General features: G+C 46.2%; 1 long non-coding RNA gene across 1 annotated transcript; it reads right to left on the reverse strand.

Moving 5' to 3' along the window:
• Positions 1-1,680: 1,680 nt before the first annotated feature.
• On the reverse strand, positions 1,681-12,238 carry LOC147112010 (uncharacterized). Its single transcript, XR_015079796.1, has 3 exons — positions 11,594-12,238; positions 11,297-11,391; positions 1,681-3,163 (listed from the first exon to the last, which is right to left on the reverse strand). It is a non-coding gene; the product is annotated as an uncharacterized LOC147112010 (long non-coding RNA).
• Between the last annotated feature and the right edge of the window lie 3,052 nt (positions 12,239-15,290).

Consider the following 15,290-nt stretch of genomic DNA (forward strand, 5'->3'; position numbering starts at 1 on the left):
AACGAGGAGAGGTAGGAAATAGATCTATCTTACTAGAAGTATGTATCCTGTTCATTCATATATTGTATGAAAAATAAATCAGTTTGTTGATTTACAATTGGCCTTGTTGAAATTTAGGTCCACCTTCGAAAAACACACATGGTGACATGTTTGAGATCATAGTGTCCAGTACCCAGAAGCAAGGGGTCTATTGTTACAATCCCTTCATGCTATTGTTTAACTAGGTATTCATAGAAACATAGAAGATAGGAGCAGGAGTAGGCCATTCGGCCCCTCGAGCCTGTTTCGCCATTTAATGCGATCATTGCTGATCATCCAAGTTCAGTACCTCGTCCCTGCTTTCTCCCCATATCCCTTAATCCCTTTAGCCTTAAGAAATATATCTAACTCCTTCTTGAATTTATTTAATGAATTGTCCTCAACCGTCTTCTCATAGAGTCATAGAGTCATAGAGTTATACAGCATGGATAGAGGCCCTTCGGCCCATCGTGTCCACGCCGGCCATCAAGCTCTGTCTAATCTAATCCCATATTCCAGCATTTGGTCCGTAGCCTTGTATGCTATGGCATTTCAAGTGCTCATCCAAATGCTTCTTAAATGTTGTGAGGGTTCCTGCCTCCACAACCCTTTCAGGCAGTGAGTTCCAGACTCCAACCACCCTCTGGGTGAAAAAGTTCTTTCTCAAATCCCCTCTAAACCTCCCGCCCTTTACCTTGAATCTATGCCCCCTAGTTATTGACCCTTCTACTAAGGGAAAAAGCTCCTCAGTGTCCATCCTATCTATGCCCCTCATAATTTTGTACACCTCAATCATGTCCCCCCTCAGCCTCCTCTGCTCCAAGGAAAACAAACCCAATCTGCCCAGTCTCTCTTCATAGCTGAAGCGCTCCAGCCCTGGTAACATCCTGGTGAATCTCCTCTGCACCCTCTCCAAAGCGTTCACATCCTTCCTGTAGTGTGGCGACCAGAACTGCACACAGTATTCCAGCTGTGGCCTAACCAGTGTTTTATACAGCTCCATCATAACCTCCTTGCTCTTATATTCTATGCCTTGGCTAATGAAGGCAAGTATCCCATATGCCTTTTTTACCACCTTATCCACCTGTTCCGCCGCCTTCAGGGATCTGTGTACTTGCACACCCAGATCCCTCTGACCCTCCGTCTTGCCTAGGGTCTTACCATTCATTGTGTATTCCCTTGCCTTGTTAGTCCCCCCAAAGTGCATCACCTCGCACTTTTCCGGGTTAAATTCCATTTGCCACTGTTCCGCCCATCTGACCAACCCACCTATATCGTCCTGCAGACTGAGGCTACCCTCCTCGCTATTTACCACCCTACCAATTTTTGTATCATCCGCGAACTTACTGATCATACCTTTTACATTCATATCCAAGTCATTAATGTAGACCACAAACAGCAAGGGACCCAGCACCGATCCCTGTGGTACCCCACTGGCCACAGGCTTCCAGTCACAAAAACAACCTTCGACCATCACCCTCTGCCTTCTGCCACTAAGCCAGTTTTGTATCCAATGTGCCAAGGCACCCTGGATTCCATGGGCTCTTACCTTCTGTGGTAGAGAATTCCACAGGTTCACCACTCTCTGGGTGAAGAAATTCCTCCTCATCTCAGTCCTAAATGGTTTCGAAGTCTCGACTCCGAGTAAGACTCTGAAACAAATTGTACCGTCAGATAAGCAAAGCTTTATTTTACTTGCATACAAGTGTATACAAGGAGAGAGCTGCCTGGACAAAGGCTAGGCCAACATCTCTAAAGGACATCAGCAAATGCAACATATTTATACACTCAAACAAGCAAGCGTTCCATAGATCACATGTAATGGTATTGTATCATCTTAAACACATTAAGAGTTTAAACAAGGACAATCAAAAGGTCAGCAGGACAGAAATGTCTTCAGACAAAGTTAGTTAATTATATTCTGTCAGGAGGTTTTGTTTGAATCTTGTTACCAAAAAATGATTTGCTCACTCATGTCTGATTATCATATTTATACAGCGAAGAACACAAGTTCAATATGATCATGTATAAAGAGAAACGAGATTGACCTTTAACAGAATTGTTTTCATTCTTTGGCCAGATGTCATTAGCAGTGCGGTTACCCAATAGTTCTGCAATGTATTGTTCTGGCAGGTTGTGATTAACTTAATTGCAATAGGTCAGAAGATTACGTTAGTTGCTGCTGACTTGGTTTTAGTCCACAGGCAATGGTACAAAAATACATTAGATGTCAAGTATCCCATCATGCACTAGTAAGGGCAAAATCATATTTCCACATTCCCTCCTTTTGTCCTTATCAAGGACAACCTAGTCTAGCAAGATTGCATTTAATCTTTCCTTCTCCATCAAATAGGTCCTTGATCTGTACCTGCATCATTACTTTAACTGGTTCTGCATAATAACTGTGGCCAACGCTTGGTCCTCTACTCTTACTCTTATCCAGGCACAATGAGCTTACTGGTCTCCCTATCCCAGATGTATTGGTGAGGACCAGGGAGGGGAGCTGTTTAGCATGGTCATACTTAGGCTGATACCATCCTTTGAGGGTGTCCAAATCGTACCCTGCTGAGGTCCAATGCCTTTGCCAGTCTTCATCTACTATAATCTTTTTGGGACCATTTAACTCATACTTGGTAATACTCCCATTTTGGCGTAAAATCCATTCCATCATCTCTGACTCATTGAAGGGGATAGGTCTTAATGGAATTCCCCCTTTACTATGTATGGGAACATGGGCACAAACCCAACAGCTGGAAGCGCTTACCGTTGTTGCGTACGTGTATGCCATATACAAAAATGTATTTATATACAATTCGGGCATTGCAGGTATTATAAGTGTCCCAAGGAAACATAGTCCTAATGTCCAGTTCCATTTACTGATGGGGTTGGTGATTCCTTTTCCTTGTTTTCTGGAGCTCTTTTGCAGTGGGAAGCGTGGATCCATGTTGGTCTCTCTTTCACCTTTACAGCAGTATTAGTTGCTAGGAGTATTTGGTACGGACCTTCGAATCTGGGTTGGAGACCGTTCTTTCTCTTGAATACTTTTCTCTTGAATACTTTCACGTATACGTTGTCTCCTGGTTCTAGGTTATGGCACCTTCCTTCAGCTGGTTCAACCTGGGCTTGCTTGACCTGTTGGTGGAAACTGGAAATACACTTAGTTAAGGCAATGCAATAATTCAACATATGTTCATCCATCTTGTGAATGACCATCTGCTTGGCAGTGAAGGGTGCAGAAAATGGCAGTCTCTGAGGTCGTCCCATGACGACGTCACGTGGTGACAGTCCCGTCGTTCTGTTTGTTGCTGATCGCCTTACCATCAATGCCAAGGGTAACAGTTCGACCCATTTAAGTCCTGTCTCGCTGCAGAGTTTGGAAAGTTTATTTTTCAGCATACCATTATATTTTTCTACCAGTCCCGCTGACTGTGGATGATAGCTGCAGTAGAAGTGTTGGTTGATCTGTAAAGCCTTACACATTTCTCGCGCAACTGTCCCAGTAAAATGTGATCCATTGTCACTTGAAAGTTGTGCAGGTTGATGCGCTATCAATTACTCATAAAAGACGGAGAGTTAGGAGAGTAACTAAAAGGCTTTTATTAACAAAGAACAGAGCATGCCTCTCGTGGTTGACTGGTTTCTAAGAAGGCAGGGGGCTGCAGAGCAGTCACCTTTATACCTGGGTGTGTGGGTGGAGCCAGGGGCGGAGCCAGCTGAGGCATGCATAGATACAACAGTGTGCAACAACAACAACAACGGTGAACAACAATAACAGTGGTTTACCACATTCACCCCTTGTTTAAATTTGAGTCCGGCGGGGTGAAGTGTACTAAAGGTTCGTGTAAGTAAGTCTATCAGGTGGCCTTGTATGCCGTCCTGATCGACGTGGTGGCGGCGGTGATGGTGCAGCATCCAACGTTGAATCTGGCGTCTCATTGAGTGGTTGGGTGGTCAATGACGGGTCCTGGGGCTGCGGCATGCCGTCTACAGGGGTTGGGTTGTGGGTAGTGGTGGATGGCAATGGTAGTGTTTCAGGGGCACCCGAAGGTGCGAGGTCTCGTATGGAGACTGTGTCCTCCCGCCCGTCCGGGTACGCCACGTAAGCATACTGGGGGTTGGCGTGGAGGAGGCTCACCCTCTCGACCAGGGGGTCCGTTTTATGGGACCTCGCGTGCTTCCGCAGTAGGACGGGTCCTGGAGACGTCAGCCATGTCGGTAGCGACGTCCCCGATGTGGACTTCCTGGGGAAAGTGAACATTTTTTCATTGGGGGTGGCATTGGTGGCCGTACAAAGCAGTGACCGAATGGAGTGGAGCGCCGCAGGGAGGACCTCCTGCCAGCGAGAGGTCGGAAGGCCCTTAGATTTTAAGTTTAAGAGGACGGCCTTCCAAACCGTCGCGTTCTCTCTTTCCACCTGGCCGTTCCCCTGGGGGTTGTAGCTGGTGGTTCTGCTTGTAGCAATACCTCTCGTGAGCAGGTACTGACGGAGTTCGTCGCTCATAAAGGATGAGCCCCGGTCGTTATGGATATAGCTAGGGAAGCCGAACAAGGCGAAAAGGTCATTCAGACATTTAATGACCGTGGTACTGGTCATGTCTGGGCAAGGGATGGCAAACGGGAAACGGGAGTACTCATCAATTATGTTGAGGAAGTACACGTTGTGGTCAGAGGAGGGGAGGGGCCCTTTAAAATCGACGCTCAGGCGCTCGAAGGGGCGAGTGGCCTTGATCAGGCTTGCTCTGTCTGGCCTATAAAAATGCGGTTTGCACTCGGCACAGATTTGGCAGTTCCTGGTCATGGTCCTGACCTCCTCGATGGAGTAGGGCAGGTTACGGGATTTGATGAAATGGAAGAACCTGGTGACCCCCGGGTGGCAGAGGTCATTGTGGAGGGTCTGCAGTCTATCAACCTGCGCGTTAGATGATAGGGCATCTGGGGGCTCATTGAGTTTCCCGGGCCGGTACAAGATATCGTAATTGTAGGTGGAGAGTTCAATTCTCCACCTCAAGATCTTGTCGTTCTTGATTTTGCCCCTCTGCTTATTATTAAACATAAAAGCCACTGAACGCTGGTCAGTGAGCAGGGTAAATCGTTTTCCGGCCAGGTAATGCCTCCAATGTCGCACCGCTTCCACAATGGCCTGGGCCTCCTTTTCGACAGAGGAGTGTCAAATCTCGGGGCCCTGGAGGGTCCTTGAGAAAAAGGCCACGGGTCTCCCCGCCTGGTTAAGGGTTGCAGCTGGGCGAAGTCGGATGCGTCGCTCTCCACTTGGAATGGGATGGACTCATCCACTGCGTGCATTGTGGCCTTCGCAATATCTCTTTTTATGAGAGTGAAGGCTGCACCTGCCTCTGCTGTCAGGGGGAAGGAGGCGGACTTGATGAGGGGTCTGGCTTTGTCCGCATAGTTGGGCACCCACTGAGCATAGTAAGAGAAAAACCCTAGGCATCTCTTCAGTGCTTTTTGGCAGTGGGGGAGGGGGAGCTCCATAAGGGGGCGCATTCTGTCGGGGTCGGGGCCGATGACTCCGTTCTCCACTACGCAGCCAAGAATGGCGAGGCGCGTGGTGCGAAACATACATTTGTCCTTGTTGTATGTTAGATTCAGCCGCTGGGCCGTACGGAGGAATTTCTCTAGGTTAACGTCATGGTCCTGCTGGTCGTGGCCGCAGATGGTGACGTTGTCTAGATAGGGGAAGGTGGCCTGCAGCGCGTTCTGGTCAACCATTCGGTCCATCTCCCTTTGGAAGAGCGAAACCCCGTTGGTGACGCCGAAGGGGACTCGGAGGAAGTGGTAGAGACGACCGTCAGCTTCAAAAGCTGTGTACTGGCAGTCCTCAGCCCTGATGGGGAGCTGGTGGTATGCCGACTTCAGATCAATCGTCGAGAACACCCGGTATTGTGCTATCTGATTGACCATGTCAGATATGCGGGGGAGTGGGTATGCATCTAACTGGGTGTAACGATTGATCGTCTGGCTGTAGTCAATAACTAGGTGCTGTTTTTTGCCAGTCTTCACTACCACCACTTGTGCTCGCCATGGGCTAGTGCTACCCTCAATAATCCCTTCCTTCAGGAGTCTTGCTACTTCGGATTTAATGAAGCTCCTATCCCCGGCACTGTACCGCCTGCTTTTGGTAGCGATGGGCTTACAGTCGCGGGTGAGGTTAGCGAACAAGGGGGGAGACTTTAAGCGTGGAGAGGCTGCAAATGGTGCGCGGCGGGCGATTTAAAAGCTGCTGGCTGCAGACTGTAAGTGGGGGGAGGGGTCCGCCGTACGCTAATGTGACACTTTTAAGGTGGCACTGAAAATCCAACCCCAGTAGAACGGCAGCGCAGAGATGGGGCAGGACAAGAAGTTTAAAATTTTTGTATTCTGTGCCCCTTACTGAAAGGGTCACTACACAGTAGCCACCGACGTCTGCTAAATGGGATTTGGAAGCCATAGAGATCCGATGGCGCGTTGGCAGGACCGGGAGAGAGTAACTGCGCACCGTGTCGGGGTGGATAAAGCTCTCCGTGCTCCCGCTGTCGAAAAGGCAGGTAGTGGCGCGGCCGTTTACCGTAATGTCCATCGTGGACTTGGACAGTTGGTGAGGGAGAGATTGGTCCAGCGTCACGGAGGCCAGCGTATGGTCGAGCGAGTCGCTGTGGTCGTCAGACGAGGCGGTGGTTGAGTCCGGGTCACCCGCGATTGGAGTTGGAGGCGTCCAAGATGGCGGACAAAATGGCTGCGCCCATGATCCCGATCCCCACGCGGCTGGAGGTGTCCAAGATGGCGGACAAGATGGCTACCCCCACGGTTCACACGCGGCGCTGCTGGTGTTAGTGGTTTTACCTTTGCAGGCGCTGACGTAGTGTCCTTTCTTCCCACAGCCAGAGCAGGTAGCGTTTTTCGCCGGGCAGCGTGCTCTGTGGTGTTTTGCCTGGCCACAAAAGTAACATTTCGGGCCCTTGGACATCGCTGCAGCAGTTGGTGCCGGGGGTGGCGGTCCCATGACCCAAGGTTGCGGCGTCCACGGTGCGGAGCGGTTAGGGGAGAATGCGTCCATATTCCGGTGGGCCGCGTCTAGCGAGAGCGCGAGGGACACTGCCTTCTTCAGGTCGATTTCGCCCTTCTCCAACAGTCTCTGCCGGGAGTAGTCGGACTTGAGGCCCGCAACGAAAGCATCTCGGATAAGTCCCTCCGTGTGTGTCGCGGCCGATACCTTTTTACAATCGCAGGCTCAGCCGAGTATCTGTAGTGCCCGTAGGAATGCCTCCACTGATTCCCCGGACTGCTGTTTGCGGGATCTCAGGAGGTGTCTGGCATAAACCGTATTTACCGGGCGTGTGTATTGTCCTTTTAGCAGATCGATAGCCGCCGCGTAGGTAGTCGCGTCCTGGATGAGCGTGTAGACTTGGTGGCCCACCTTGGAGGCCAGGATTTTTAGTTTGTTTCCATCTAGTGTCACGGCTGAGGCTTCCAGGTAAGCTTCGAAGCAACGCAGCCATTGTGCGAACTTGGTAGACGAACCCGCCCCTTGAGGGTCTAGGTCCAGGCATGTTGGTCTGAGGGCATGCAGCAGCGCCTGCTGCTCAGCGTTTGGTGCCGTCATTTGCTGCAGCGCCTGCTGCTCAGCGTTTGGTGCCGACATTTTGTTTTTGTTAATAAAATTGATGCGCTATCAATTACTCATAAAAGACGGAGAGTTAGGAGAGTAACTAAAAGGCTTTTATTAACAAAGAACAGAGCATGCCTCTCGTGGTTGACTGGTTTCCAAGAAGGCAGGGGGCTGCAGAGCAGTCAGCTTTATACCTGGGCGTGTGGGTGGAGCCAGGGGCGGAGCCAGCTGAGGCATGCATAGATACAACAGTGTGCAACAGCAACAACAACGGTGAGCAACAATAACAGTGGTTTACCACACAGGTATACCAAATCGTGGTACAATTTCTTTTAACAAACATTTTGCAACAGTAACTGCATCATTTTTTTTTTACATGGAAAGGCTTCAATCCATCGTGAAAACACATCTACAATAACTAATACATACTTAAATCCTAAACATACCGGTAATTCAATAAAATCCATCTGTAAATGTACAAAGGGTCCTGTTGGATTTGGGTGGGAGGCAGCCTGTACCTTTTCCATTTTACCTGGGTTCATTGTTTGGCAGGTAATGCATTGTTCACTAATTTGTTTTGTAATTGTCAATGCCTGGTGAATACCAAGTTTGTGTGATATAGTCTGCCATCCCCCCTTTGCCTGCATGTGAACACATCAGGCAATCCATGGGAGTATTGACTTGGGAGCCACCATGCGGCCGTCATGGTAGACCCATACTCCTTCAGGTGTTTTAAAACAAGAATCATTCACCCAAGCTAACACTTCGTCCGGACTGGCCTGTAATTGATAGGCCAAAACGTCATCAATTGTGGGTGGGGGATTGTCTGGATCTTGATTTCTAAGAACATATGCAGACACTTGTGACCCTGTATCAGATAGAGCAGCAGCCTTAGCTGCTCGATCCGCCCTATCATTGCCCAAAGAAGCCTGGTCTTGATTGCCTGTATGTGCTTTGCATTTAATAACAGCAATTTTTGTAGGACACTGGAGAGCCTTTAAAAGGTTATCAATTTGTTCAGCATTTTTAACTGTAGATCCTGATGAAGTCAGGAATCCTCTAAGTTTCCAAATTTGACCATAATTATGAGTGACTCCAAATGCATACCGAGAGTCAATATAAATATTCACTGATTTTCCTGTAGCTAAAATACATGCTCTTGTAACGGCAAACAGTTCTGCTTGTCGTGCTGAAAAGAAAGATGGTAGTGAGCATACTTCGATAATTGAATGATCATCGGAAATGGCATATGCACTTTTTGGCGAGCCCTTTTCGTCTCTGAGGGCTGATCCATCCACATAAAATATAAAATCGCTATTGTCCAGAGGAGTTTCTACAATGTCTATACGAGGCTTAGTGATAAGCTGAGTCACTGATTCACAATGCCTCTTGGGTAGGTGATGCAATTAGCAGGTCGTCTACGTACTGTATGAGGGTTGACCCATTGGTTAAGACAATGTCCTGTAAATCATGTTTGAGGCACTGCGAAAAGATAGTTGAGCTTTCTGTATAGCCTTGTGGCAGCCTGGTCCATGTGTATTGGGTTCCTTTGAACGTGAAGGCAAACAGGAACTGGGAATCTTGGTGAATAGGAATGCTGAAGAAGGCTGAGCAGAGATCAATGACCGTATAATACCTTGAATTAGGAGGTATACTGGTCAGGATAGTGGCTGGGTTTGGGACCACCGGGTAGGCAGGGAGAACAGACTTGTTAACTGCTCTTAGGTCTTGAACCAACCCTGGCTTATTCTCCACTCCTGTTGAACTGCAGCTTTTGATAGGCGTAGGACCATCTGTCCTAGATCAGAAGATTTGAATTCATGCGCCACTGCTAGTGTACAGTGTGGCTTAGAGTCTTTTACCCTGAATAATTCCCATGCTGTTTGGGTCAACAAGATTGGTGACGCTATTCCTTCTTGCCCAATTAAAATTCTTCGGATTTTAAGTGAATATTTCTGATGCAGAAAAGGGCTTGTAATTAATTGCCACTTCTAGGTCTTCTCCCGTTTTGTCATAATAGGCTATACAGTGCAATTTATCATGCCAATGTCCCAAATTAAACTGCTTCTGGTATTCTGATACTGATCTTGTAACATACTGCAATGCTCCCACAGCCATCAGTAATTGTTTACTGAGGTTGTCATCATGATTAGTCCAACAATACAAAATAGGAGAATTGTGGACCTGCAATGGGTACATCCCGCATCTGTCAGTTGGAACATGTACCTTCAGTCCTTTTTCCGTACATGATATCACTGCTTTCATTTTACACAACAAATCTCTTCCTAATAAGTTGATGGGAACGTCTTCAGATAATAAGAATGCATGCTGTTCATGAAAGTCTTTTATCTGTACATCCAATGGAGTGGGCCATACCATAGTCTGGGTTGTTCCTGAAAGTCCTACACACTTGACATTGATTGGTACAAGGTGTTCCTACTGCATATTGTTTAGTCAAGACCGAATTAGTTGCTCCAGTGTCTACCAAAAAATGGAACTTGTGTTCCATTCATATTTAAATTTATAAATGGCTCTTTAGAATTTAATGATACTGCAGGCAATTGTACCACAGCTTGTTGTTCCTGGGCAATGTCTGGGGTGGGCTCTAAGTAACGTCATGCTGAACAATTTGGATTTTGTCCAAACTGTTCGTTTGGGCCACTTTGATTTCCCCAGGGATTGCTAGTTGTCCAATTAGTCTGTGGACGAGTGTGAACCTGGGCTTGGGTATTTCTGTTTCCGGATAAATTTTGTGGACCCTGCCAACCCTGATTTGTTTAACTTTTTGTTGTTTATTCTGTTCCTGATTAATCTCATCCCTCTTTTTATTATGTTTACTAACTTCTATACTTCGTTCGCGTCGCCTCTCTGCTTCCTTTTTCCAATCTGAGAAGGCTGACCAATTTACTTCTTTTTTTCCTTTTCTAGTTGGGTCCCTTTGTTTTTATGAGGCATTCCTCGAGACAGGTAATTCTGTCTATGTTAAAGGTGCCATCTGGTGGAAATGGGTATTTCCCATTTCGGGTCCATCTGGACCACCTTGGCAGGTCATTGATTGAAACTTGACCGCAGTTTTGAAAAATATAACAAGCAGGGGTGCCTTTCTCTGGGATTTTACTAGATTTGGCACCCTTTTTTTTACTTAATTGGGACTTTCCTGTTGGTTAGTCTCAACTAGGTGTAATTTCTCTGGATCGCAATAACCCGTTTCCCCTTTGCGATTTTGCAACCAAGTTTTTGCGATTTTGCAACCAAGTTGCTGTAAGAGATGAAAAGAAACACGTACTAACAATAACAAGACTAATAATAACTAACGCGACAGACCACACAGGTAAACAAATTAGGTAACTCATTAAAATCTTATACTATATACTGAACAATAGACAATTCTCAGTCTGTGTTATTCGCCACTGCAGAACTGAGTCCTTATACTTTAATGAAATCTCTGAAGGTCTCCTGCCTTCTGCCGCAAGACTCTCTCTTCGGCTTCTTAATCTCCGGGGGACCCACCCCCTACTATCTCTGAAGGTCTCCTGCCTTCTGCCGCAAGACTCTCTCTCCGGCTTCTTAATCTCCGGGGGACCCACCCCCTACTATAGTCTCAACTTAATCTCCGGGGGACCCACCCCCACTGCAGTATCAAACTTCTAGCGCTTTTCCTTTTACCCTTGGTACCTTTCTTAGTCCGGGATCACCCGACTTTACCGTGTCTTATCTGGTCGGTCTACTTCAGGGCTCAGGTTTCCGAAATCGTCTCCTTTTCTGATAGACTGAAAGAGGAAATAATTACAAAAATGACAACTCAACCCTGGAAAAATGAGTCTCAACTGATCGCAGTACTGTAGCCAATAGCAAACAGAAGACACTAGTTTTCAGACTGAGAGGGAATCCCTTTGGTGGCTAATGCCATTTATAACTGGCCAGTTAGGATTCGTTCCCAGAAAGATACCGTGTCTTCGTCCGTTTACTCACCGGTACAGCAAGCGATCTCGGTGGAACCTCCAAGAAATACTGTCGAAGTCTCGACTCCGAGTAAGACTCTGAAACAAACTGTACCGTCAGATAAGCAAAGCTTTATTTTACTTGCATACAAGTGTATACAAGGAGAGAGCTGCCTGGACAAAGGCTAGGCCAACATCTCTAAAGGACATCAGCAAATGCAACATATTTATACACTCAAACAAGCAAGCGTTCCATAGATCACGTGTAATGGTATTGTATCATCTTAAACACATTAAGAGTTTAAACAAGGACAATCAAAAGGTCAGCAGGACAGAAATGTCTTCAGACAAAGTTAGTTAATTATATTCTGTCAGGAGGTTTTGTTTGAATCTTGTTACCAAAAAATGATTTGCTCACTCATGTCTGATTATCATATTTATACAGTGAAGAACACAAGTTCAATATGATCATGTATAAAGAGAAGCGAGATTGACCTTTAACAGAATTGTTTTCATTCTTTGGCCAGATGTCATTAGCAGTGCGGTTACCCAATAGTTCTGCAATGTATTGTTCTGGCAGGTTGTGATTAACTTAATTGCAATAGGTCAGAAGATTACGTTAGTTGCTGCTGACTTGGTTTTAGTCCACAGGCAATGCTACAAAAATACATTAGATGTCAAGTATCCCATCATGCACTAGTAAGGGCAAAATCATATTTCCACAATGGCTTACCCCTTATCCTTAGACTGTGACCCCTGCTTCTGGACTCCTCGGCCATTGGGAACATCCTTCCTGCATCTAGTCTGTCTAGTCCTGTTAGAATGTTATAAGTTTCAATGAGATCCCCTCTCATTCTTCTAAGCTCCAGCGAATATAAGCCCAATCGACCCAATCTCTCCTCATACGTCATTCCTGCCATCCCAGGTATCAGTCTGGTGAATCTTCACTGCACTCCCTCCATGGCAAGAACATCCTTCCTTAGATACGGCGACCAAAACTGCACACAATACCCAAGATGTGGTCTCACCAAGGCCTTGTACAACTGCAGCAAGACATCCTTGTTCCTGTACTCGAACCCTCTCGCTACGAAGGCCAACATACCATTTGCCTTCTTAACCGCCTGCTGCACCTGCATGCTTACCTTCAGCGACTGGTGCACAAGGACACCCAGGTCTCGTTGCACTTCCCCTTCTCCCAATCTATTGCCGTTCAGATAATAATCTGACTTCCTGTTTTTGCCACCAAAGTGGATAACCTTGCATTTGTCCACATTATACTGCATCTGCCATGCATCTGTCCAATCACCCAACCTGTCCAAATCATACTGGAGTTTCTCGGCATCCTCCTCACAGCACACACGCCCACCCAGCTTTGTGTCATCTGCAAACTTGGAGATATTACATCTAGTTTCCTCGTCTAGATCATTAATATATATTGTGAATAACTGGGGTCCTAGGACCGATCCCTGCGGTACCCCACTAGTCACTGCCTGCCACTCGGAAAAAGAGCCGTTTATTCCAACTCTTTGCTTCCTGTCTGCCAACCAGTTCTCTATCTAAGTCAGTACCTTGCCCCCAATCCCATGTGCTTTACACGCTAATCTCTTATGCGGGACTTTATCGAAGGCCTTCTGAAAGTCCAAATACACCACTTCCACTGGTTCTCCCTTATCTATTTTACCAGTTACATCCTCAAAAAATTCCAGTAGATTAGTCAAGCATGATTTACCTTTTGTAAATCCATGTTGACTTTGTCCGATCCTGTCGCTGTTTTCCAAGTGCTCTGCTATTACATCTTTTATAATGGACTCTAGCATTTTCCCCACTACCGATGTCAGGCTTACCGGTCTATAATTCCCCGTTTTCTCTCTACCGCCTTTTTTGAATAGTGGGGTAACATTAGCTACCCTCCAATCCATGGGTACTGTTCCAGAGTCTATAGAATTTTGGAAGATGACCAGCAATGCATCTACTATTTCTAGGGCCACTTCCTTAAGTACTGTACGGTGTAGATTATCAGGCCCTGGGGATTTATCGGCCTTCAATCCCGTCAATTTCCCTAACACCATTTCCCTACAAATACTGATTTCTTTCAGTTCCTCCCTCTCATTAGACCCTATGTTCCCCGACATCTCTGGGAGGTTATTTGTGTCCTCCATTGTGAAGACAGAACCAAAGTATGTATTTAATTGGTCAGCCATTTCTTTGTTCCCCATTATAAATTCCCCTGATTCTGACTGCAAGGGACCTATGCTTGACTTCACCAATCATTTTCTCTTCACATATCAATAGAAGCTTTTACAGTCAGTTTTTATGTTCCTTGAAAGCTTACTCTCATACTCTATTTTCCCCCTCTTAATTAATCCCTTTGTCCTCCTTTGTTGAATCCTAAACTGCTCCCAATCCTCAGGTTTACTGCTTTTTCTGGTCAATTTATATGTCCTCTCCTTGGATCTTATGCTATCCCTAATTTCCCTTGTTAGCCACGGTTGATTCAACTTTTTTGTTTTATTTTTATGCCAAACAGGGATGAACAAATTCTGTAGTTCATCCATGCGATCTTTAAATGTTTGCCATTGCCTATCCACCGTCAACCCTTTGAGAAACATTCCTCAATCAATCCTACCCAACTCGCGCCTCATACCATCGCAGATTCCTTTTATTTAAATTCAGGACCCTAGTCTCTGAGTCAAATACTTCACTCTCCATCTTAATGAAGAATTCTATCATATTATGATCGCTCCACCCCAAGGGGCCTCGCACAACAAGATTGCTAATTATTCCTTTCTCATTACATAATACCCAGTCTAAGATGGCCTGATCTCTAGTTGGTTCCTCGACATATTGGTCCAGGAAACCATCCCGTATACACTCCAGGAATTCCTCCTCCACAGTATTGTTACTAATTTAGTTAGCCCAATCTATATGTATATTAAAGTCACTCATGATAACTGCTGTGCCTTATTGCACGCATCTCTAATTTCCCGGTTAATGCCATTCCCAACCTCCGCATTAGTGTTTGGGGGTCTGTATACAACTCCCACTAGCGTTTTCTGTCCCTTGGTATTACTCAGCTCTACCCATACAGATTCCACATCATCAGAGCTAATATCCTTCCTTACAATTGTGTTAATCTCCTCTTTAACCAGCAATGCTACCCCACCTCCTTTTCCTTTTTGCCTGTCTTTCCTGAATATTGAATACCCCTGGATGTTGAGTTCCCAGCCCTGGTCACCCTGGAGCCATGTTTCCGTAATCCCAATCATATCATATCCGTTTACATCTATTTGCGCAGCTAATTCATCCACCTTATTACGAATGCTCCTTGCATTAAGACACAAAGCCTTCAGGCTTGTTTTTTTTAACACTCTTAGACCTTTTAGAATTATTATTTACTGTGGCCATGTTTGATTTAAACCCTTGATTACTCTGACTGCCACTTTTGCTTTTCTCCTTACTGTCTTTTACTTCTATCCTTGTTTCCCTTTCCTCTGTCTCCCTGCATAGGTTCCCAACCCCCTGCCATTTTAGTTTAAACCCTCCCCAACAGCACTAGCAAACACTCCTCCTAGGACATCGGTCCCAGTCCTGCCCAGGTGCAAACCGTCCTTTTTGTACTGGTCCCACCTCCCCCAGAACCGGTTCCAATGTCCCAGGAATTTGAATCCCTCCCCCTTGCACCATTCCTCTAGCCACGTATTCATCTGAAATATCCTTCTATTTCTACT

Source organism: Somniosus microcephalus, chromosome 10 (genome assembly GCF_052327205.1).
Source record: "Somniosus microcephalus isolate GS21.2 chromosome 10, FLI_Smic_1.0, whole genome shotgun sequence".
Lineage (NCBI taxonomy): Eukaryota > Metazoa > Chordata > Chondrichthyes > Squaliformes > Somniosidae > Somniosus > Somniosus microcephalus.